At 45.1% G+C, this 23,283-nt stretch overlaps 1 long non-coding RNA gene across 1 annotated transcript in view; it reads left to right on the top strand.

Moving 5' to 3' along the window:
- Positions 1–8,707: 8,707 nt before the first annotated feature.
- LOC146856794 (uncharacterized) overlaps positions 8,708–23,283 on the top strand; it is a 36,882-nt gene continuing 22,306 nt past the window's right edge. The window contains exon 1 of the long non-coding RNA XR_014979503.1: positions 8,708–8,869. This is a non-coding gene — a long non-coding RNA (uncharacterized LOC146856794). The remainder of the gene's footprint in view (positions 8,870–23,283) is intronic.

The following is a 23,283-nucleotide window of genomic DNA, read 5'->3' as shown; positions in this document are numbered from 1 at the left end:
TATAAAAACATACCCCCTTAATGTGAAGAATACTCTGCACCGCCTTCCAAACCTTAAATGCCTCGACGACAACCTTGAACCAGGTTTTTATAAAATAGCTTGGCTCCAAAATCCTAAATAAGCAATTCTTAGCTGCCGAACCAAGCAACGTCTTATATATTGATGGTACTTCCGCATCATTCCTCATTTTCTCCCCTGTTCAATTTTTTTGCATATTTTGTAGAATACAAGCGTAATAGTAGAATGTAAAGTTGGGGACTGCCCACCCCCGCACCTGTGAGGTAGTATCATATATTAAAACCTATCACATATTGATTGTAGTTTTTGCAGCTGTGGCCGCGCTAGTTCGAGTGGTACTGCTCTAAAGAAATATAAAACTTTGGGTAGGACCTTCATTTTGAGAACATTACACCTTCCCACCAGTGAGAGGTGCAGACATTCCATCCAATTTAATTCATCCTTGATTCTGGCAAGAATAACCCCCCAGTTGAACTCAACTAATTCCTGCAGACAATTCCTGATTTTAATCCCCAAATATGTGGCTTCATCATTTACCCTGGGTTCATCTGGACAGGCCGCCTTGGTGCAGATAATCTGTGTTTTAGTTGGGTTGAGTTTATACCCTGATACCACACCAAACATATTGGTGAGTCGTTCTATCTCCGGGATGGCTACAGCTGGGTCTGGGGTAATTACAACAATGTCATCTGCATAAGCCATTACCTGGAACTTGTGCCGCCCACATACTACAGAGCTAATTTTGTTACTTCCTTGCAGCATCAAGAAGGGATTAATATACAGGGCAAATAGCAGAGGGGAGAACGGGCAACCCTGCCTGGTCCCCCTAGTAATACGAACTGGGTTTAACTTTTTTTTTTTAAATAATGTTGGCCTCGTCCCAGGACGGTGGAGCATTCCCATGCTGTGCATCTTGAAAAGTAGGCAGCATATCACCCTTAAGCTCCTGAAACAAAGTTCTATAAACCTCAAGCGGAAGCTTATCTGGACCCGCCGCCTTACCCCTAGCTAATGAGTCTATTGCCTCTTCCAGCTCATCCATAGTAATTGGGGTATCCAGCATTATCTGTTCTTCCCACCCTAGCAATACCGTATCTAGTTTTTGTACAAAGGCCTCGTCAGTTTGGCTATCACGATTACTCTCAGTATTTCAATACTTCAAAAAATGCCTAAAATACGCCTAGAATCCACTCACTTGTTTCCACTATCCTCCGCCTAGAATCAGTCATGGTGCCAATTCTTTGTGCCGCTTCCTTAGCTCATAGCCTTTGTGCCAGACAACGCCCTGTACCTTTCCCATATTCGTAGATTTCTTCTCTAAAAAGCTTGTATTTACTAGCAATTTCCTTGCTCCACACTAAGTTAATCTTGACCTTGCAGCAGGCTATCGTAGGTTGCAACATCTTAATAGCAACACCAGCAGATATCCCTTGGATTAGCTTCTCCTCTGCAATTCTGAGATCATCCAGGAGACTCTGCATAGTAGTTTGGAGTTGTTTCTGTCTGAAACGTCCATAGCTGAGAATTCCACCCCTTAGGCCAGCCTTTAAGGCATCCCACATTATAGCCCTGGAGGTTGAATCCCTGTTGCTATCCAGAAATTGCACCAACCAGATTTTAATATGGTTAAGAAACGAATATCCAATAGGAGCTTCCTATCAAAAGAAAAGGATCTTGCCGGAATCATTCTACTAATGGCAGGGATATCCAACAGCAGCGGACCATGGTCCGCCGTAATCCTCGGTCACACCAGCATCTTAGCCCCAGATGTGAGTGCCCTTGACATAAAAACATAGTCTAGCCATACCAGTTTGTGGTGTGGATATGAATAAAAAGTATATCCTGGATCGGGATAATTCAGAGTATGCCACACATCAACCAATCCATGATCAGCCTTTAGCTCCTGCAGTGCCTTCAACTCGTTAGGTTTTCTACCCCAGTAATTGTTGTTATTTAACGCCGATTCCTGGCAGCCCGGGTTAATGTTAAAATCCCCACATAAAATCAGGGGAGTAGGCCATGATGCCAATTCGACCTTCAGCCCTTCCAATACTGTTGCCTCACCTAGATTCGACCCGTAGACCGTACACACTACAACCTTGGCGGCCCCCACCACACATTCTGTGATAACCCATCTACCATGATTATCAGCCAATATCCTCCCCGTGGTCTGAATCCCCAGTCGCGCCAAGATAGCCACTCCCCTGTTTGTGGTAGCCTGTAATGACCCAGCAATCATTGTATATCCGAGCTCATTCAAAACTCTGCGTTTACCCAATGGAATGTGCATTTCCAGTAAACATACCCGCTGCCTTTTTCCACTACTGTTCAGGTCACACACATTGAATGAACATATACGTATCCCTAAGGGTGCCGTCCTACCCCCATACCTTATTGCAGCCTTTACCGGGCATATGTCTCTTCTATTAATATTGACAAACCTAAAGCCGTCCAACTTCCTCATGCTATGGATTGATCTTTTCTCCCCAGAAGCACACCACACCCATCACTATCACCACACCTTCTCACCCTGACCCAGCCCTGTGCCCTCCACCCTACTCCCTTTCACCCTAACCACTAACCCCTCTGCCCCCCTCCCTTCCCCAAAGGCGAGGCAATAGGACCCAGGGTCCTGTGCAATGTGAAGCTCCACTGTCACCCGGTATATCCCCCTTCACTTGCCTAGCCTACCTACCGTGGAAAAAACAAGCCTAATCATTAAATGTCAAACCTATAAGTACGCATTCTAACAATCCAGAGGTACAGAGTCTTGTGTTTGGAAACTGCCCCTACATCGAGTGTAAATACTCCTTAGCTTGCACCTCTGATATATAAAAGCACGTTTGCTCCTTATACACTATTTTTAGCGTAGCAGGATTCAACCAAAAACCTGCACTTCCTTGCCTTGGAACGGTGTAATTAATTGACGGAGTTGTCACAGTTTTCCACCGTTTGGTGGTAAAAATCATGTCTGAAAAAAAACTGGGTACCCTTCACCGCCCGCTTCCTATCTGGCCGTGCTAGATCATATACTGCCTGGCGAGCCAGAAAATTATTTAGGCAGATCAGAATAGCCCTGGGCTTAGGAGCAGGTTGCCCTGCTCTAACGGGTGGTTGTTTAAACATAAACTGATGTGCCCTTTGAATTTCATGGTCCCAGTTCCACACTGATAGTTCCGGAAAGGCCTCAATAAACAACACCACAAATTTCCGAATATCCTGCCCCTCAGTTCCCTCCAGTTCCCAGGATTCTCAAGTTATTGCTCCGTAGGCAATTCTCTAAGTCAACCAGTTTACATTGGGTGTCATCCTTATGTGCACGCATGGCTTTTGTAACAGAATTCTGGACTGCCACTTCATCTTCAAGGGTGGATATGTGTGCCTCCGCTTCATTAATCCTTTCTGCGAATTCGGTACAGGATTTTGCTATTCTCCTGACTGTGTTATGAAGTTTCCGACAGGCACCCTGAGTTTTCTGACTCTCCATTCAGGTATCAACTCCATGATCCAATATGCTTTGGTATATCGCCACCAAAGAGATCTCGTCATCTAGTTTTTCCGTTGGAGCTACTGCTGTGTGACTGGAGGCAGCCCCCATGTCGTGTGCCATCCCAGGTGAAAAAGAATAATCCCATAGCGGAGTGGCTGTATCCTCTGGTTGTATCGCCTTCTCCGTGGGTGCCTGCTTCTTACGCACGGTCATCAGCCCATATCGGTGTTCCCACTATCATCTTGCTCTAATTGCATGCTGCCCAACTTGCTGCCACCGCTGCTGGATGACTCTCCTCGTGATAGTATTCTCAGGGCCACCTCTACTTTATCATCTGAATCGGAGGGGTCCGACATAGAAAATCATTTTTCCCCAGAGCCACTTTCCTTCCCTAACTCCTGTATATTGCCAGCGAATTCCACCCCTTGCCCCCTACCTTCAGTATTACATCCACTGTGCCTTTGTTCAGGGGAGGTTCAGCTTGTACCACCATGGTTGACTCCGTGGGCACGGTGTGCTGCGCGGGATTGACCTTACCATCTCCAAGATGTGAGGATTTGCAGGCACATGCATCAATGGAAAAACCGGTCGCAAACGGGCAGATTCTCAGAATCTGCCCCTTTGCGACCGGTATTTTTGCATTTGGGATGCAGCATCCCAAATGCAAAAATCGCAATTTAAGGAATCTCTAAATTGCGATTACTTAAATTGCGATTGCATTTAAGGAATCCCAAATTGAGATTCCTTAAATGCAATGCATTAAAGTAAAAAAATATAGCGATTTCGCTAATAGGGGGAGCAAATTACCATGAAGTTGAACTTCATGGTAATTTGCAAAAACTTTGAAAAATGCACTTTTGTGCATTTTTCAAAGTTTCATGTTGCACACACACATGCCCTTAGAGCATGTGTGTGTGCAATATATGTGCACAGATCAATTTCAGGGGTGCAATAGGGTGTCATTTTGACACCCTAGCACCCTTGAAATTGCATGAGAAATTTGCGAGTACCTACTGGTACTCGCAAATTGCGCATGCAATCTGCAATTCATTCCTATGGGCCTGGAGGCCCATAGGAATGAATGGGACGGCATTCCTTAATTGCGACTCGCAATTTGCGACTCGCAATTAAGGAATGTGTAGGAATCGCTATTTTTATAGCGATTCCTACATGCATAGGCTTTTGCAATTCCTTAATTGCGATTCCTTAAAAATCACAATTAAGGAATCGCAAAAGTCCTTGTTGATGCATGTGCCTGAAAGTCTTTTGATTTTCCACCAATCCCGGCTTACTGCCTACAAGCCCCTACCTTCCTTAGAATTCAAGTTGGATCTGTTCTTATTTTTATTTAACTGCTGCTGGGGTTCTGGAACCAGCTGGACATTGTTCACCTCCACAAGATCGGTGCTTTGCAAGATAGACTCTGGGGATTTCCAATCAAGCAGCAATGGATCTTGTGTCAATACGGATATCCTGCTGTCGGCAGACAAGAATAATGCGGGAACCTTTTTTCCCCCCTGTTCACCTCCATGAGAAACATCCAGTTTTCCTGCTGCTCTTTCCTGTGCACCAGCACTACTACGCTGTACACCGCTTCCGGGACCTCCTCTGCCTGTCCCAGCAGTATCTGAGGCTGCCCGGGTCTACCCTCCTCTGGCTGACTTGGGCGGCATGATGAAAGGAGGCACGGCCGAAGCGAGAGCAGACATGCCTCCAGCAGGAGCCAGCACCAGCAACAGCCACGAAACCACAGAGGCAGGGAGCGCGGGTCTACATCGAAGAGACTCCGAACATTGGGCCGAGTTTTCCCATCAGTGGCACCGACAGCAATGCGGGACCTCGCAGGTATGTGGCAGCAAAAGGCAGCAAAAGTGAAAATCAAGCCTCTTTTCCTTTTTTCCCTGACGCGCTTAGAGCCGCGTTGCTGAGTCGGGGGGGACCGGGAGCTTTCTGCTTACACGTCCGACCCGGTGGACGCCATCTTGCCTCACCTACAAATGGGAGTTATTTGATGTTGAATGATCAGAGCTGCTGTGGCATGAAACCATGCATTGCCTATCTGGTATCGGTTTCTGCAGTCCTGACCTGTTGAGCACAAGTACTGTTTCCACCTGCCCGCACAGTTAAGGAAGTAACGCTTTAGCCCTCTATAAAGCTTTTGAATGTGCACTTTGCTGCTTTGAGCAGACTAAAAGCCTTATTGTTCCGGAAGGATGTGGCCTTAACATCTGCAAAGAAGACATTTGATCTTCGAGTCGCAAGGTTTTCTTCTAAGATACAGTTGCTACTGCGCACTAATTTCCTACTACATTTTGGGGAGCTTATGCACCTCATTTTTAACATGTCTAGTACCACAGGAGTAGCACACTTTTTCGAATCAATTGGCTTCGGGTTGATTAGCACCTTCCAGACAATCTTCGGAGTTATTCCATCATTCATACACTTCGTTCTTGGAAGCGTTTTTGGAAGTTGTTAGAAAGGAGGGTCTCTGGTTGGCAGGCTTGCACCCTGTGCAAGTAGGGACCCTTTCGTTCATGTCAGTGTAAGACGATTTACACTTCTAAAATAAACCCTGTTCATCCCCTTGGTAGCTTGGCATGAGCAATCAGGCTTATCTCAGAGGCAATGTGTAAAGCATTTGCACATAACTCTCGGTAATACAGTGAAAACATCTAAAAAGGTCACCATACCAGTTTTAACAAAATGCCAATATTTTTCTGTGTAAAACAAGACCCAAACAATAAAAATCCAACATACAGTAATAAGGAAATTCATTTTGCAAGAATCAGCTTAAAAGACAGTTTATTGAAGTTGATAGCTCTGTCCGGTGCTATCACGGCATCGTGAACAAACAAATCCAAGCGTTCAAGCTGATCGCGAGGTCGCAGGCCAGCTACGTTGTTGGGAAGACCAGCAAATAGGATCTTAGAAACGCAGGGCATTGTGAATCTTTCGATGAGTTCTGAAGAGGCAACGCTGTCAGCATCGGCAGGTTTCAGTTCCAAAGGTCGGTGCAGGAGTCGTCAGGTCCTTGAAGTCACACGTGTTGCAGATCAAACTCCGTGAGTGTTGATTTCAGCAGCACTGGTGTCGATAGGCATTGGTGCTGCAGTGCAAAGTGGAGCAGTGTGGCGTGAAGTGCCTTCAGGTTGCAGTGCTGGCAGCGGCTTGGTGATGCCGTCCAGTGGCAAGACTAAGGCTGCAGTGAGCTGTGGGGCGGTGCTCATTGCGGTGCCGACAGGTCACGGTGCAAGCAGTGTTGTTGTCAATGCTGAAGCCCTGCTTTTGTAGATGATCTGGTGTCGATGGCGCTTGCGTCTGTGGACCACTGCTGCGGTGTGGGATGGGTCGCTGCGTTGTGTAACTTATGAGCGGTGCGCTCAAGCCACGGTGCAGACAGCAGTGTTAAGGTCAGATTGCAGCGTCGTCGTTGATGAGACTAGGACAGCGATGTGAAGCGAGGCAGTGCAGCATGTGGTGCCAGCAGCGGCTCGGTGACGGCCTCGATGAGACCAGGGTTGTGGTTTGAAGTGCAGAGGTGCTCATTGCAGGGCCAACAAGTCACAGAGCTGACAGCTGCATCCTTGACAGTGTCGGGTTGCTTTTTCCCCTCTGTGTCAGCTGAAACACACAGTTCCAGGTGCAGGTGCCCAGAAGATGATAAAGTCTTTGGTGTGCCTGAGATGGCCAGCTTTACTTCAAGCCCTTAGTGAAACTTTAACAGCAGGATTTAAGACAGTTCCATTCAGTCCGTTCACTGCCCAAGACAGAAGTAGCAACTGCAGGACAACCCAACAAAGCAACAAACAGCAAAGGGGTAGTACTCCTCCTAATAATAAGAATCAAAAGGAGAGGGAGGAAAGGTACTGGAGCCAGTGCGCTTCCCCTGGTATATATGTTTTATCAAAGAGAAAGGAAACACATTATGTTTATAGTAAGGCCCTCACTCACCCACCTAATTAGTGACATGCTTCATCATCGGGCCCCACACAAGGCACCGAGTGCACCTCAGGTGTACTACGACACCTTCATACAGCGGAGCTAGTATTGTGCCGTGAGAATGCAGTGAAAGGAAGTGAGTGAATGTTAAAAAGGCTGTCCTAAGGGTCCCTGGGATAAAAAATGACTATTTTATTGAGTGGGCCCTTGACAGTTAATAAAAACGAGAGTCGGATACTAAAGGAGATCTTAAGGTAACTCCAATATCCTAGTCGGTCAACATGTTTCAGCCATGCTCTCTTAGTGGTATGGCTTTCTTCAGGACCTATGTGTAGTGCAAAGTGAGTGGTCTAAAAACATGTTATTAAAAGACCATATATGTGACACATGCGCTAAGGTGTGATATGTGGTAGAGGAGAATTTTCTCTAGTGGCGCTTTGTTAGACAATATCCGGAAAGTGTGTTCCATGTGGGGGCCCGACCTGTAGTCACACTTTCATCAAAGTCTAGGACCCTTCTCAGTACCTGCTTCAGCCGCCATGGAGCTCCGTGGTAGTACTCCTCCTGGCAGCTCTTCCAGCTCTTCTTCTTGGCAGGGTCCCTAGTCCAAAAGTATTTTAAAGTTCTGGGATCAGGGCCCCAATATTTATACTACTTTTCTCTTTGAAGTCTTTGGCAAAAAGTCTCTCTTGCTCAGTAAAAATCAGTCCTGCCCTTCCTGGTCCAGCCACACAACAGAGTGTGGAAACAGCATTGTGCAGAACAGCCACGGCCTATTTAGATGTCAGTGACAACTCCTACCACCACTCTAGCCCAGGATGGCCCATTAGCATATGCAGGGCACAGCTCAACTACCTTTGTGTGTGTATCTGGAGTGAATACACAAACAGCCCCTGTCAGTCTAAAACCACACGGTTAATCCACAAGCAGGCAGAGGCACTCACAGTGCTTAATTTGTGCCGGTGCTTAGCACCGGCACTTATTTGACAGGGCCGGGGCTATTGAAATTATATCCCTGTGATGGGCCAAGTAATTATTTAAAAAAAAAAAAAATACCTACCTGTCCTCTCCTCCTCCTCCTTCTGCTCGGATGAAGTGTTCCTCGAATGTCTTCAGAGGAAGGCCCACCCAGCTCCAGGCATGATGACTGCATCACGTTAGTGATGTCAGTAGTTCACGCCTGCCATTCATGTAGCACGTCGTTGAAATGTGTTACTTATTACAGTGGAGGGAGGGCTGATGGGTGAACTGGGGAGAGGCACTGAGGCAGGCTGGGTGACACGTCCTGGAAAGATCATGTCTCAGCCAGACAACAAACTTAACGAGACATCCTAGGAGGAATTAAAGAGCTTGTAGCTGCTTACTATTTTAACAGCTCACACGATGCACGCACAGAACTGAATCTAGCCGAAGCAGAAGCAGGTCAGAAATGATTAATTTTGACTTGTCTTTTACATGCTTGTGCTCGTGGCCTGGCCCCACTGTGAGAGCCTGATGTGCACGGGTCAGGTCGTGATCTTGTTAGAATGTGGCGAATGATAGCATCAAAAATACACATAACTCTTTCTTAGGAGTCTTGGGGAATTTAATCCTCTTTTCTTTCTTCTCCCTGGATTATGATGAGCTGTGTTGCACCATCATTGTTTAAAAGCATGCAATGCCAAAGTCTACTTATGCAGATGTCTGCAGTTCTGTGTGTTTGATTCCGTGTGGGGTACATTGTGTGTCGATACCTATGATTGGTTATGTGTTTGTTTTCGTCTTACGTTTTGACTTGAGTTTGCTTTTTGACTGGGAAATTGTGTGCATTTTGTTTGTGACTTCCTGCGTCACACGTGTTTGTGTTTTATTTATGGTGGATGCACTGATGTGAAAGTTCTTAGTTGTGTAGGTTTCTGTGGTTTTTCGTAGGCGCATGCCTTTGTGGGGATGTTTGTGATTGCATGTATTTGTGTTTATATGTGCTCGTACTTCCAGCTATCACTCTTTTGAATGCTCTGGCATATGTTTACAGTTTTCCCTCTGTGTATGTGAAAGAGAAACATGTATTATTTCTATTGAATAATTATTTATTCCATTTACATTCCATGCATGGTGTGTAAGAATATTTACAATTGTATGTGTGTGTCTGTCCCCCTGTCCAGGTCAGGTCGCAGATGTAAGAATATACATTTGTGTGTGTTGTATTAGAGACAAAGCCTACACATTTATTTGGAGTGTTTAAAGGTCGAACTGGTTAGTTATTCATATTAAGGAGAAAAAAAACAACTAGGTGGTGGTTATAAAAACACTCCTATCACTTCCTGTTTACTGCTGAAACAGGGTGCTTAAGCCAAAATAGGATGAGTGAAATACATCTCTACTGAAACGAATGAATTGCAACAGTAAAGTACCTAAGTCCTATGGTAAGAAGAGCGCTGAAGCCCACTCCCTGCACCCTGGTCCTACAGGGCGGTGTCAGGAGAGAACTGTAAAAGTGACATGTTTGGGAGAGATGTGGCCAGGCTCTCTCTTACAAGTGCCCAGAATGATAGATGCATACACTCTGCATTGAAGCAGTTGTTTGGTTTAGCGCTGCGAGGCACGGTTAAAGGCTTGCTGCAAGAAATGTTTGTTTTATTATCAGGGAAATCAACAGTAAAAACCAGCCAAGCAGACCATAAAACAGGCTCACCTGTCTGGCACTGTCTGATTACCCTATAGGCCACTGTCCGATTCTGCTATCAAGCACCCAAATCGAGCTATTCTGAGCTATATTCAAGGGAAGTACCATGTAGTCTCCTCTGCACAGGATCCGACACTATGGGCCTCTTCAAAATGGTTGAGTGCCTTGTTGCACACCCAAGCCCCTATTTATTTAATTCTTTCACAATTTTAAACAGCGTAATGTCACCATGAGGTATTCAAGCCAGTGCTTTATATAGAAAAAAGATCACTATTTACGAAAATATCAAGCTAGAACAAGATGTAGCGGGTGGGAGAAGGAGGAGAAGATGGTTTGTTCATGACTTCAATGGGGTGATCCAAGTCAATTCTGAAACTGCAGTGAAGATAGGGCCATTCCTGATCCCATTATGATGGAACTGTCGAACAACCAGGCTCACAGAAATATGTTTTGAAGTTTTTAAACCTTTTCTGAACTATAAGATGTTGGGGAGTTAGTGAGTTTCAGGTGCTAGAGGTTGAACCAGAAAAGGATTGTTTCAGAACTTAGGAAGATCCAAGTTTCAGTTTTTCCAGTATTTGAGAATTCCTACTTCTAGATTGTCTTACACCTCCTGATATGACCAGGAGATCTGCTAGGTAGGTTGGTTTGCAAAGGCGCCTCAGGGAGAACTACAGGTTGGTGAATGAAGTCCCCTTAGCTGTTCAGTGTCCTTGGGGGTCAAGAACCCCTCCTGTTACCACCAGTAAGTCCCACATTACGGGATTGCTGAGAGCTTGTTGGAGTCCCCACCCCTTTTCCCCACCAGTCAGCAAACGCACCTTCCAGCGTGTTTCTGGTTGGGGGATGAAGTCCCCTAGGATGCTGAAGATATTTGGTACTGGAATATTTCATGTGTCCCCTTTACATGCATTAGTTATTTTAGCAAATGTATTCCAAAACTGTGCTTTAAATGCACTTTTTGTTTTCTATTTGTTTCAAAGTTTTCTTGGGAGAGGTGAGAACCTCCTATCAAAACTTTATTTGATGAAGGCTCCCTTGCTGAAATCCAGATAGGGAACTAGATCTGGCTTTCAGCAGTACCAGTTGAGGATGTAGGTGGAGCCAATATAGTAAGTGGGGGGAGCCAGTGGAGGAAGTGGGTGGAGCTGGGGGAAATTTGAGTGGCATCCTAAAACAATTTGAGCACCTGCACTTAATATTTTACAAATTAAGCACTGGGCACACACAGGATGGTTAAGCAAGAAAAATGCCTGCTTTCTAAAGGTTTTTATAAAGAAAAAGTGTTGAAATTTTAGTGAAACCTTGACCTCAGTTAATATAACATGTTTAGACAAGGCTGTACGTGTATAAAATGATTATACTTTCCTATATGTCCCAAATAGGAGAATATAAGACATTAAAATTTGATTGTTTCATGTGAGGTCATCTATGTCCAAAAGTAAGTACTAAAACTTCATCTAAAAAAATTATTGGATTCTCTTTTAAAAAGAGAATTTCATTCAAGTTTCTGTTTTCATAGGTCTTCTTCTGTGTATCATTTAAGAGACCTTCTTGGTATATACCATGTCGACTTGGAAAAAACCAACCAGAAAGTGTACCTCAGATTCTGCACTGGAATTAGGTGGTGTAAAATCTCAGATTGAATGTGCATATATTTATTTTTATAACACTACAACCATAACCTTCAGTTATTTTTTTCATTTAATAATTGGTGTTTGTTGAAGTTTATCAACACATATTTGATCTTTAATATTATAAATTTTTGTTGCACTTCTTCACAATTGAATTAGAAAGTCATATATATTATACATATTCTTGTTTCTGGAGGGTAGGGAAATCTCACAAGATCCATCTTTGTCCTGAAGATGGTCTTGTCAGCATATTGCAAAGGAGACCGAAACGTCGATGCATAACACATTCTTCCCTTTAGTTAGTGTTAAATTCAATTTAATTTGAGTTTTGAATTCTATGTTTAGGATTGACTCAATCTTTAAACATGTGGAAATGAGTACTTATACATTGATGACTGGCATACTTTCATTTATTGATTATTGATCTCTGTTATCAATGTATGTGAGAACTGTTTGCATCTGAATCCTTGTCACATATATTTTCAATATAAATCAAATGATTTATCGATACACCCGGTTATTGAAATGTATTTACTGAATGAATCATGTAAGTCTTGTATGATTTGCTTCATGGTGTTATACGTTGTCACTTTATAAAAGAAATACCTGTTTCACTTTCTAAAACTGGCATTTTCAAACACAACATTTTAAAGTGACTTTTCCTAAAAGATTTGTGTTTAAAATTCAGAGCTCAGAGAGCCCAAGCTCCATGGCAGCACCAATGATGACAGCCTATGGAACAGCTAGTCCTTGCAATAGTGAAAAACGAAATTGGCAGTATTTCACTAATAGGACATGTAAAACACACCAGTATATGTCCTACCTTTCACATACACTACACCCTGTCGATTGGGATAACTTGGGCCTACCTTAGGGGTGCCTTACATGTAGTGAAAGCGAAGGTTTGGACCTTGAAAGTGAGTACATTTGCAAGGTCGACATGGCAGTTTAAAACTGCACTCACAGACACTGTAATGGCAGCCCTGAGATAGGTTTACAGGGTTACTCATGTTGGTGGCACAACCAGTGCTGCAGGCCCACTAGTAGCATTTACTTTACAGGCCCTGGGCACACACAGTGCACTCTACTAGGGACTTTCCAATCAAATTTGCCAATCATGGTAACCAATCATAATCACAATTTACACGGGGAGCACTTGCACTTTAGCATGGCTCAACAGTGGTAAAGTGCCCAGAGTACACATACCAGCAAAAACGAAGTCCAGCATACCATCAAAAATACAGGAGGTAGAGGCAAAAAGACAGGGGAAACCAAACAAAGAATGCCAGGTCTAAAAAGGAGTTTTAAAGGTAACAAAGTGGCAGCTTTGCTAATACTGCACACTGCAAAAAGTTACATTAATTCTGATTTCAGATGCAAGCTGGGCTTAATGTAACAAGCGATTTGATATCATGGAGTGCCCATTTTGGTCGCAGCGTTCAGGAGTTAGCACAACTGAGGGGTCAGCATGTAAGCCTGCACTCACCAATTGGGTGGCCAAGTCTTTCCACAGTAAACCTGTAGTTTTTAAAGTTTTACTGCCAGGACATGTAAAGCACATTTTCTGCCTGTGTCATATGTTGCACCCTGCCTTTAGGGCTCGGTAGACCTGCTAGAGGTATAACTTCCACACATGTCCAGGGGAAGAGGTGGCTTTACCATTGCTTTTAATTGCAAAGTCAGGCTAGTAGCGCACAACTGCTCTACCAGTCTAGAGTGGCGGGCTAGGAAACTGGTTTTACTTGGGTGACCTCCATGGTGGCACAATCAGTGCTGCAAGCTCTGGGATACCCCTCTGACGTACATGCCCTGGGTACCAGGGCACCATTTACTTCTGACTTACAGTTAATTTGGAATTTTCAATTGGGTATGGACAATTCGACATACACATTAGAGTATGTTGAATTAGGCACTGGCACTGAGGTCTGGTTAGCAGGCCTCAGTGCACTCTCAGAGTCGAAAAACCAGCAGCATCAGTTGAAAAACCTGGGAGTGCCCATACAAAAAGAGGCATTTCCTTATATAAACAAATAGTTTATTCATTCAGATTCATTCATTCATGTTTGTATGTCTTGTCAAAATAGTGCATGGACATTACTTGCTTGGTCTTGAGAAACCTAAAATGACTCACTTTGAGTTGCCCCCTCTTTCTTCATCACATTTTATGTGGTGTGCCTTCAGTCACCCTAACAGCACTCCAAGATGGTGTTTTCTGAAAGAAGTTGCAACATCAGATTATGGGTCCTACAGTGCTTATTTAAATTCCACACATCTTCTGTCTTCACCTTTGTTACAGTGTGTCCCCAGAACTGTTTGCAAGTGTCTGGGAAGCTCAAACCATGTCTCAAGCCTACACATCTTTCCAAGATGAGCATTCATACTTGGACACTCATCACTGCACTTATAGGCATACTTTTACCTCCAAGTCTCCATCTCGACAAGTGAAATCTTCATGTATGCTCAATGAGAACACTGAACTATCCTGCATTCTAACAGTTCATTATAATCTGTAGAAAAGTGTACTTTGTTTTGAAATCATAGGTTATTTCTTCTTAATGTAATAAGAACATTTGAGTTTGCTAACATGTCATAATTGTAGGAAGGTGGAATCTGACTATATGGTTGCCCCCAACTTTTTGCCTGGTATTTGGATGGTTTTTGACTAGTCTGGCTGGGATCCTGCTATCCAGGACCCCAGCCTATCTGCTTCCTCCCTAAAACTGATGTGAGTACCCTAGGTACCTTCCAATTGGATTCTGAGGACACCCTATCAGCCCCTTGTACCCTAGGTACCCAGGGCAGGGGTCCCTCAGAGGCCTACCAGGGACTGCAGCACTTATTGTGCCACCCCTGGGACAGCCATACCAAATGACACCACCAGACCACTACTGTAGTCTGGGTAAGGTGGTGCTTGCACTCCTTACAGGGATATGGTATCCTGTATCTCACTTAATATAACACATATATCCTCATAGGTCACCCCTAAAGCAGGCCTTGCTAATCCTACAAGGCAGGGTGCTGAGATATGTGTGAGGGGGGACCCCTACCTGAGTAGGGCCCCTCTGCAACCTTCGTAAAATCATTGCTGGGTTGTTTGTAGTGTAGCCATACCATATACTCTTAACCGCATTATAAGTATATCGCGATAGCGTGATAACTTGAGAATGGCTACACAGAACCATATCGTGTTTGGTGTCAAACATGTAGGAATCATAACCCCAATCCAGCCATGGGACTGAGGGCATGATTCCCCCCTGCTAAAGGGGCGATATGGGAAAAGCGGCAGAATTTAGACACCAATTTAAAATTGCACACGTAGTACAAAATGGATGCTACCTGCCACCCACACGACTCTGGCTGCCTGTTGCTGGGCAGAACTCCAGCCACGGCAGCTGGACAATAGGGATCCTGTTGCAGGGAGGTGTTCCCACCTCCCCAGACAGACTATGTGGATTGGAACTCGGTGGGTGCACCATAGGATGCCTTTCAGAGTTGCACGTAGGCTTCCCCAGTGCCTACATTCTGCATACACCGCCTGGAACCGGTTCAGGGGCATCCTGTCCCCTGCCCTGGTGGGAAACACACAAAGGGGAGAGGGTGTAGCCACCCTTTTCCCGCCTGACCTCTCATCGGTGGGCTCTGATCTGGACACTCCCCTAATCTTTGGATAAAGGTGAATACTGGGTCCCCAGAGCCTCAGATTATTCTTGAACTTCACAGACTTGAACTTCGACTTGCTGCCGCACAGCTGACTGAAGAAATCTCCCTTGGGGTAAAGGAGTTACATCCCTGCTTGGCAGGTACCTGAAACACTGCAAGTGACCCGGTTGGAACCTCGCTGCTCCTACGGACATCGACGACTCTTTCCTACCTTGAGGTGGGTTTCCAAGCATCCCAGAGGCCAGTGAGTGTGCACAGCAAAGCTCAGCACCGTGGACCCCGTGGGTGCCGAGATCCCCAATACCCCAGGACACTGTCCACCTTCTGCACAGCACCCGACCCCGACAAGTGGGGAAGTTGTGCTTTGGCCCATTATTGAGCCAACCTCTCAGCATCCTCTGTGCCAAAGATCGACACCCTAACCTGCTCCGGCGACCCGTGGGCGCATCTTTACGCACACCAAATTGCTGCCTCCCGCGGTCCCTTGTCTCTCGACTTGTGGGCCCTAGCGGAGGTCAATCTTTGGTTCCAAGAGTTCCCCTGGTTGCTCCAGGCCTGCTCTTCAGTCTCCTTGCTGGAGACCTCGCTCAGACCTCGTGGGTTTGCACCAGTAGCAGTTTTGTGTTTCTTGCGTGGGTTACGGTTGCCAAGGCTTAGTGGATCCAATCTGGACACTAATACCGCAGCGACCCTCATCCTTTTTGGGACAGTTGCCCTCCAGAAGCTGGCCTTCCTTGACGCCTCCTGGACCCCGTGGGTGACGATCCAAGCTACACCTCTTCCACCTGGAAGCAACCGACATTGAAGGGCTCCTTCTCTTGAGCCCCCTGGTCACTGTGCCGTGACCCAGACTCTGTCCCCTCTGCTTTCAGGTCCTTCTCTACAAGATCTACATTTTCATTCTTCACGACAAAGACGACGCTTCTGGCTAGCAGCAGTTCTTCACGTTTTGCCATTGAAAATCAGCCCGCGACCCGACATCGAAAACGACCTATGCACCCGGCTTCCCTGGGGCAGGTAACAGTGGTACCTCGGTACTCTCGTGGATGTGGGCCCTTCAAAAGCTTAACTCTAAAGTATTGAACTTGAACTCCTGCTAGAAGTGTTTTTAAACTTGTAAAATTCAACCGCGACATTCTCCATAGGCTTTAATGGAGATCCCGACAGTAGCTTTAGCCACTGCACGCGTCTCCCGTGGGTCCCCTTCCTCACTACCTTTGGTGGTTTCACAAGGGGCCAGCGACCCTAAATGCCCTAGGCATTGTCTGTAGAATTGTCGTGGTTCTTATACCACTTTTTTGATATATGGTTTTGTCCCCCCCTGGGGCCCTGTGTTTCCAGTGCTATTTATTGTAACTATCAATGCTTGTTTGAATTGTATCTTCACCTCTAGCCTCATAAAGAGACTAGTGGGGTTATTCCTAGAATAAATACATATATTTTATATATATACCTGTGTGGACTACTCTTTCATTTGGTTATTCAAGAGGTTATCTATGGTAAAACAATAAGCTTAACACTCCTTCAAGACTTAGCCTGAAGGCTGCTCTCCACAGCTACCACTAGGATAGCTTTCTTTAAAGGTTGTCTTTAACCAATCACCATAAGAGTCGAATTGGACTGGTACAAGGTGTCCCCTATAACTAGAGGACAGCATATGCCAGGCCACACTTCTCACAATAATACTGTGCATTCTTCGGACCACATTTTGTAAGACATTGTGCTGGTGCAATTGCCACAAAAAATTAAGCATAACGGCTCAAAATCTTGAATAGGGAATTACTTTCCAGTGCAAATTTTGATTTGCACTGGAAAGGTCCCCTATAGTAATGCAGAGCGACTTTGCGTCAAGGGGCGTCCCAAGGGTGGTACATGAGCATTACAATGCAACCCTTCATGAATTTTCACACCAATTCACATCTACCAAAAAAAGGTAGGCAGGGCTTTGACCCAAAAATGTACGCCTCCTCAAGGCAGGTGTAATGTTTCAGAAAAGATTTATTTTCTCATAAATTCAGAGTTCCACGGAGTTACCCAAAAACTCTGCGAGAATCCGCGGTGGCACGTAGCGCTGCTCATGCTAATTTGTAGTGCTGCAAGGTTGTTCCATGCTGTAAAATCAGCCCAAATGGCACCAGGCTGCGCACCAGAGGGTGCTGCTTCTTTCTGACGCCAGAGTAGATTTTCTACTCAAGCGGCAGCTTGCTCAATGCACCCAGCAGCTTTCTCAACAAGAGCGGCAGTGACCTGCCAAGACCGTGCACCTTGAGAAATCTCACTGGGAGGGGGTCTGGCGTTTGATTTTTCACTCGCCAACTTACCGTTAGTTCTTGATTTTTCACTCGCCAACTTACCGTTGGTGGGCCATGCATGAGAAGAAACTCTGCCACGAGGTGGTTGGCAAAGTTTTTCTGAAACTTTGTGCTCCAAGCAGAGTGAGGAGTGGGAAAACTCTGTGAACTCCATCTGAGGAGCGAAGTTTACTGCCCACCTCTAATAATTGCTCTCATGGTAATGGCTTTCATGCACATGTTTTCTTACTAGTGTCAACGAACAGCCAAATCATTAGAGAAATGGAAACTAATAACTGGAAACTAATAACACAAAAGTTGATCCTCATGTGATTGATACTAATGAGCACATTTTGCCAAACAAATCAGTATCAGAACTCACCTCGACTGCACTTAAAAGTGGACAACATCAGCACAGCACCATCTCTCTCATTTCCAAAGGGCATTTGAATGAATGAATTAAGTGAAACTTGTATAGCGCATGGCTACCCTGAGGCCTGCCAGCGCTGAGGACGGATCAAGCGGGCCGGGAGCAAGTGTTAGAAGGGGATGTTAAAAAGAAGAGTTTTAAGGAGTTTTCGAAATGCTAACAGGTTGGGCTCCTTCCGCAGATGGAGAGGGAGCGAATTCCAGGAGTTGGCAGCATTGAAAGAGAAGGAATTTTGAAATCATACTGCCGTTCTTGATCTCTTTTAAACAATTCACTGTTCATACAATGTGGCCTTAGTGCTACACAGTGAGCTTTTAACAGATGTGAATCAATGCACTCATGTCACATCTTACAGCATGATTCAGAGTAGAACTCACTGGTAATGGTATGTTTTTTAGGTCTTTCCTTGTGTTTGGCGAACACTGTGTGACCCTGATAACTGCGATTGGGGCACGATGAAAAGTTTCTCTCACTCCACATTATCACTGTAAGTATTCCATTTGGTTGGTGACACTTTGCAGGCATTCAGCGGAGCTGAGAGCAGGAGGCAGATTGTAATTTGCAGAGACATGAGGAATTGAAACATGGAGGTCCTCTTCTGTGTAAACCATTGTTTGGAAATGCTATTTTCCTGGAAATGTAGGCAGATCTAACCCTAGATCCATGCATTTTTTAGATGATTTTCTCTCCAGGGCATGCTGTCCAAGAATCACAAATCAAGCTACCCATTACCTCTTTTCCTGTGATGTCATTTCCTCTCTTACGTATACATTAGCAGGAACATTGCAATGCAATAGTTTTCTGATTTATCGAGTACATCGACCACAACTTTTCATTTCTAATTGTTACCCTTTTATGTAGACACTTGATACTTTAACAAACAAGCATTGGCATAGCCAATAGGTCTCGCTTTTGGGACCTTAAAAGTGTTTAGCCATGCAACAGTTGATGTTGTTGCACAAAGGATATTGTGCTGCATAATTAAATACTTATAAGGTTCCAAAAGCGAGACCTATTGGCTATGCCAATGCTTGTTTAATCCTGTGTTCATGAACAACTACTGGCATCTGTTGTCAACCATTTGCTGTCTTTTAGCGTCTGGAATTTTAAGTGTTTAGACGGCTTAGCCAAAGTTATGTGTTTGCTTGAAATTGATCTAAATGTGTGTTATAAATTTTGAGGATATTTGGGTTTGTCTATTTATGAATTGGGTAATGTGCAATATTTCTGTAACCAAAACCAAACTGTTGATCGTTTTAGCTGCTTTAGCTGTTCCTAATTGGGTTGTGCACGTTTTTGGGCAAATGCACCAAAATGTTAGTTTTAAACGATTTTGGGAAGCAATGGCTTATTTAGAAAGGGAAATATCAGTTATATTTTGTTAATTTGCTCTCATTGTGGACTGGAAAAAATCAGGGGGGGGCGGCGAACATAATAAAAAGTTAGCCTTTTTGTTCAACAGTCTGCATTAAAACGCTGCAGAGAAATCAAACAGTACTGGTAATTTCAAAGTTCAGTTTTGCAATTTCGAGTATAATGTGAGTGTGTGTGCATTTCTGTGTGTGTTTTGTCCCTGCAGTGCGCTTTGGTCTGTGTAAAGGTATTTGCATATGTGTATTTGTGCACGTATGTTTGTGTACGTGTGCATCCACTCATAGTGTGCCTGTGTGTGTTTAGGGGACCATTTATGTCTGTGTTTGTGTCTGTATATGTATGTATCGGTCAGTTATAAGGCTTGTGTGTGTACGCCAATAACAGTGAAAGTCAACCACAACAGTAGCCCCTATGTTCCAGGAATGCCCATTAAACTAAGTGCAGTGTAAAATAAGTACCAAATATTGCTTTGTGTTAGCTTGCACCAGGTGAGTGTTGAAGGATCTTTAGAAAGAGTTGCCATGCAGGGCACAGTTTTACATCCACTGACACAACGCAAGCAAGCACTGTTGTAAACACAGCCGCTAGGAGCAGATTCAACCCTCAGCCAAACGCATTAAATATAAAACAACAAAGAGAGGAGACATAATATGTTTTTCTCTTCACTGGTGAATTATTCAAAGTGCATTTCACCAGCAGTCAGCGGAGCGTGTAAAATGCAAATGATGAGTTTAACCAACAGGGGATGTCAGGCATGAATGTGACTTCTGGTGAAAAAATATTTTTGCGCCCAAAAAAACGAGTGGTGCGCTCACTTGCGAGCAGCAGGCCGAAGTGGATGCCTGCTTGTGCCCCAGGGGGACTGCTGAGTACGAGTGGTGCATTGGCCGCACGGCCGCGAAAGTGATCACAGGCTGTAAGGGTGCCCATGAGATGGTGCCTGTGCTCGAAAGCCAGATGGCGGCTGTGCGCGAGCTCGGTGCGCGACCTCGTGCACGTAACCGCAAGCTTGTCGCCAGCATGGTAGCACTTCGAAAAGTCCACTCCAAAATGTCTCGCCAGAGCAGCGCATGCGATGGCTCAGGCGAGACCTAAAAGGGCCACCCCATACACTTAGTTACGTTCAGGAAACGGGGCGGGGGGGGATCATAGCAACTGACAACTAATACATTTCAGTATATACTGTTTTTATTCCCACTTTTGAATGAATCAGACAAGTCACTAACCCGATATACTTCTACATGTATGTAATCAATTTTTGTTGATTTTATTTTTATCAAATTTCACTAAAAGTGCACAGTGTAATCACATTGTATTGAAACTTCATTATATAAAGTACATGGTTACATCCTAGTTTCAAATCTTTCAAATCTTTCATAGCTATCTAACCATCTTACTAAACAGAATAAAGACATAATAAAAATCAAAACCCCCTCTCAAATATTTCTCAGCCATACCATTCAAACACACTCAAACACCCTCAGACACTCCACTCCCCAAATAAAGTCCTTATCGATCGGGCATAGCAGTAGTTATTCATTCTTCTATTGCTGTTGCATTGCGGCTGAAGCACCACACAGCAGCGGTGTCTCCTCCGTTATGGGAGAGGAGCGTACCCCCTGCCTGCTGCCAGTGCAGCAGGCACATACATTAATAAACTTTTAAAAAATACCATTTTAATATGTGTGGCAGGCTCGGGATGTTACAACGCGGGGGCAGGGGGCGGGGCTGATTAGTGCAATTCCACTATTACAGAGGCCCCCTGCCAGGGAGCATGAAAGATTGGCCAGCTGTCGACAGCCAGCCAATCTTTCATGCACACTTTGAAGCCTGCAATCCCAGGGCTGAGGGATTGCAGCCGCAGGCCCCCAGCCTCAAAATGAGCGCTGGGTTGGTTTGCTCCTACCAGTCCTGGAGCGATTGGTTGGATTAACGTGGCACAAGGGAGGAAGTCCTTCCCTTTACGCCCAGGTCCGAAAGCACCAGAAGAAGAGAGAGACGGCGACCAGACCCTTCGGCCAACAACATACTTACGGTGAGATATTTGGGCATCACGTCTCACCATATGTTAGTGTTGCCGGCCGCTACTGCCCAACAGACGATCCCGGCCAAAGCACATTTCGGTTGTGAGAATGGTTTACAAGCACCTTCATCAGGGCCTAATACAGATAACCTTCCTTACAGAAAGGTTTAGGTTTTTTTTCTAAATGCAATGTAAGCATTCTTGGAGTTAGAGTCAGTCATAACTACCATCATTTTTTAAACAACATTATAATATATTTTTTTCATAATATATATGTAGGAGGGCAGGCCGGATAAACAGACGCGGAGGCTTTTCTCAAGTTTCACAGCCCAGTTATAAGGGACTCTCGGTGTAACTCGGGTCTTCCTCTTCCTTCCAGTAGCCTTGTTTCTTCTTCCCACCGTCTCCTGGTTGGGTGTTTTCTCCGGAGGCTCGGAAATGAGGAAAAGAAAGGGGCAGTCAGTAAATGGGCCAAAAAGGAGGGATGTACTCCCTTCGCCTCACCCGTTCCGTACACCAAAGAAAAGAATGTGGGGGAATTTAACTAAAAATAGAAAGAACAAATAATTGTACAAATGCTTCTTCCATGGTTTTATCCAATGTAGTTTGCAAGTCTTCCTCTCAGTTTGTGGTGAACACCAACTAAACTTAACAGCTTAATGGCGATCACGTCCAGTGCCCCGTCTTTGGTTTCCCACTTTGTGCCTTGGATTAGTGGTTTTCTCGGTATGTGTCTAGTGAGGATAAACAAAACAGAGCCAGGTGCTTGTCCTTTTGTGCTCCCCACCCTCCCGTCACCTTCCGACGTGCTCGTTCTCTAAACAGCTACCCACCCATCCCGTCAGCACTTACCGGCTCTGCTGCAACTCTCCCGAGTTACGGTCGCACTTCTGCATCTTCTGGTGGACACCACCACTCCTCCCTTCACCCCTCTGATTCTTCCTCTGCTTTGCCTTCCTATCGTGATCCCCCCTCTGGATTTCTCTGGACTTCAGCTTCTGTCGAGTTGTCTACGTCTCCTTCCCACAATTCCCGGTCTTTTTTCGTTGTCTCTGGATTGTCAGTTTTCTCTCCCTCCACAAGAGTTTTTCCAGGGTTAGCTCCGCCTCTGGGTGCAGGGTTCAACCAACCTCTCTTGTCCTGTGATGACACATGACAGGGAGGGGTTATTTCCCGGAAATGGATGGGATCCTTGTTTTGATTCCGGGTCACGTCCTGCCTCCTGTCGAAGGAACGCGGACCCTCGTCCGGGTGTGCAGGTATGTTTTGGGGGCCGGGATGGATTTCCTCACATCCCCCTTCCCTAGTTGTCTTTCTAGTAGTATTGCCTTCCTGTGGATATCTGGATAGAAAATCCACATTGACTTGATCTGTCCCTTTTCGATGCTGGGTGAGAAAGCGATATGGCTGTAGGACTAGGAACCATCTTAGCACTCTCTTGTTATTTCCCTTGTTCCGGGCCAACCATTCCAGAGGAGCATGATCGGTGAATAGTAGAAACTTCCATCCCTCCAAATCGTATTGTAAGGTTTCGATAACCCATTTGATGGCACGTGCTTCTTTCTCTATGACGGCATAGTTTTTCTCTCTCTGAAACAGTTTACGGCTTATATACAGGATGGGTTTTTCTTCTCCTTGAGGTGTCTTTTGGGATAAAACCGCCCCAAGATCCCTGTCTAAGGAGTCGGTTTGTAGTACGAATGGTCATAAATAGTTAGGACTGGATAGGACGGGTTCGGAAGTCAGGGACGTTTTTAGG

Source organism: Triturus cristatus, chromosome 3_2 (genome assembly GCF_964204655.1).
Source record: "Triturus cristatus chromosome 3_2, aTriCri1.1, whole genome shotgun sequence".
Lineage (NCBI taxonomy): Eukaryota > Metazoa > Chordata > Amphibia > Caudata > Salamandridae > Triturus > Triturus cristatus.
Note: the sequence above shows the minus strand (reverse complement) of the source record. Positions and strands in the feature narration are given on the sequence as shown.